The 2,703-nt window shown below is 40.4% G+C and overlaps 1 non-coding gene across 1 annotated transcript; it reads left to right on the top strand.

Moving 5' to 3' along the window:
- The first annotated feature begins 1,588 nt into the window (after positions 1–1,588).
- On the top strand, positions 1,589–1,697 carry LOC141639882 (small nucleolar RNA R71). Its single transcript, XR_012542743.1, has one exon. It is a non-coding gene; the product is annotated as a small nucleolar RNA R71 (small nucleolar RNA).
- The last annotated feature ends 1,006 nt before the right edge of the window (positions 1,698–2,703 follow it).

The following is a 2,703-nucleotide window of genomic DNA, read 5'->3' as shown; positions in this document are numbered from 1 at the left end:
GTGAGCTCACCATGTTTCACATCAATCACCGCACCCACGTGGTGGAAAAAGGTCTTCCAGAATGATTGGAATGTTGGAATCTTCCTCCATATCAACAACGACAAAGTCCACCGATGAAAACTTCCCAATTCGCACGGGACATCTTCCCATATCCCTAATGGTGTCTTCGCGATCTATCGCCATTTGGAGTGTGATGTTGGTGCATTTAAGCTCTCCCATCCCCAACCTTTACTCACCGAGTACGACACTACACTCAGCCCCTGATCACATAAGGCCTTTGTTGATCGTGGTGTCGCCAATGGCATACTTCGATTGAGAAGCTTCCTTGGATCCTTTAGTTTTGGAGGTGAACTCCTTGAAGTATTGCACTACTCACCTTAGTGAAGGCGATAGTCCAAGCTTCCCTGGATGGACTTCTTCTTTGTGAGGATATCTTTCATGTATTTCGATAAGTTTAAGATCGGATTGATTAATTCCGTGAAAGGAATTGAGACTTCCAAATTCTTCACAATTTCCATGAACTTTCCAAGTTGATCATCAAATTTGGGCTTGGCTTGACGAACTGGAAAAGGGAAGTCTAATCACAATGGGCCCCTTCTCCTTGACCTTGTCTTCATTTTTCTTTGAACTTTCTTCTTTGATGATTCTCCATCTTTGAGTTTTGCACCATTTCTTCCTTTCACTAGCTTCACAACTTCATCCTCAACTTGCTTCTTTTGGTGCTTCATACCTTGTACCACTTCAAGCGAATGGCACTAACTCGCTTCATGTCTAGGGGATTACTTTGAGGTGGTAATCGCCCTTTTGCCTTTGTGAGCTTGAAGATGCTAGTTGAGTCAATCGTGTTTCCAACATCTTGGTGAGCTAGATGTTGTTGATGGTGGTTTCTTTTGCTTGGCTATCTTTTTGCATTTGAGTGAAAAATCCTTGTTGATTCTTTTGCATTTGGAGGATCATTTGGAACATCAAAACCTTTGGTCATTTTGTGATCAGTATGGATTTTGATTTTGGTAACCTTGTTTTGGTTGTAAAAGGGTCTTTGATTTTGGTTTCTCATGGTGGAGGTATGTTGTTTGAGGGTTTTGAACATTTTGGCTTTTGTATGAGAGATTTGATGGAATTTGTGTTTTATCAGAATAGTTGAATAAGGGGTACCACTGATGCTCGAAAGCATTCACTTGTTCATTTGTTCCCCACATTCACTTTGTCATGTCCCAAAGTTCCACAATTCTCACATATCCCACTTGGGATTGATGAGGATGCCGCCATGGCATTAACATGATGCTTTGGTGATTTTGAGACTTCTTCAAGTCTAGCCATAGCTTTTTCAAACTTCAAATTGATCAGGTCAATATGAGCACTAAGTCGAGCACCCAATTGAGTAACGGAGTCCACTTCATGCTTTCCTCCTTTTAGTAGCCTTGCAGGTCTACTATATTGTGAGTTATGGACCGCCATTTCCTCAATCTTGTTCCATGTTTGATTGTCATCAACTTCGGAGAACATTCCATTTGATCCCATGTTGAGAATGTTCCTTGAATCTTCATATAGACCATTCCAAAATTGTTGTACCAAAAACCATTCGCTAAGTCCATGGTGAGGACATGAGCGACAAATTCCTTTTGAACCGCCTCCAAAGCTTCATACAAAGATTCTTCATCCCTTTGTTTAAAACCCGTAATTTGAGCTCTTAGCATGTTAGTCTTTTTCCTGGGTAGAATTTTTTGTAGAAAGTTAGAGCCAACTTTCCAAGAATCATTCCTAGGGTGGCCTTCAAGGCCCTTCAACCATTAAGCTTCACTGCCAAATTAGAGAAAAGGAAATAAGACCCATCGAATTTGGTCTTGAGTCACACCGCTTGAGAGATCGCATCACAATAGTCACAAAAGGTCTCCATACGAGAACGAGGCCTTCACTAGGCATCCCCCAAATTGGCTCCTTCAACTAATTGATGAAGGCTGATTGGCAAAAAATTTCCTGCTAGATGTTGGGTGCAGAGCACTCATTTGGTAGGTTCTCCCTTGGGTACTAGAGTGTGATTTCGAGAACCGAGCATTGTAGGTTGATTTGTGGGGCATTGCAAAACGGGTTCTCCTCCCTTCTGTCAGCGTAAAGGGTTGACGAACTCAATAGTTGGTTGAACAACTTCACTAATACCTCTTAAATTCCTCCTAACAAGTCTCCTATTGTTCAAGGTTCTTTCGATTTCACTACCAAAAGGTAACAAATCACTCCTTAGGACCTTCTGAGTTATATACAAAATATCAAACAACTCGAAAACAATTTAGAACAAACCTTGAGGAGTTTTACTTTTCCAAGGCGAAGAAAGACAACTAATAATAATAAAAAGGAAATTAAATCAAATAAACACCGGTTCCTTTTGAGAATTTACAAGGCCGATTTTTTGATTTGGCCTGCTTGGTGGTTCATACCAAAGGGTATTGCTGGGGTCACGCCTCCGAATCAAAACACAATTTATAGCTTCACAAACAACTCTACAATTAGTAAAGAGGCAAGTAGTTGCTAGATCTCATGACGGGTATTGAAAATGATTTCATTGAAACTAGTGGTGTCTTGAGGGTGTCACAAATTGGTCGATGTGTATGTCACTAAACTAAAATAAAGAATGAAAAAATAAATTACAAGATGAATTAAAAGGGGTAAACAATTGATTAAAAGCATCTAGGGTGTCATGGGTCATAG

The sequence above is a fragment of the Silene latifolia genome, unplaced genomic scaffold (assembly GCF_048544455.1).
Source record: "Silene latifolia isolate original U9 population unplaced genomic scaffold, ASM4854445v1 scaffold_57, whole genome shotgun sequence".
NCBI lineage: Eukaryota > Viridiplantae > Streptophyta > Magnoliopsida > Caryophyllales > Caryophyllaceae > Silene > Silene latifolia.
The sequence above is the reverse complement of the archived record's forward strand: the minus strand, read 5'-3'. Positions and strand labels throughout refer to the sequence as shown.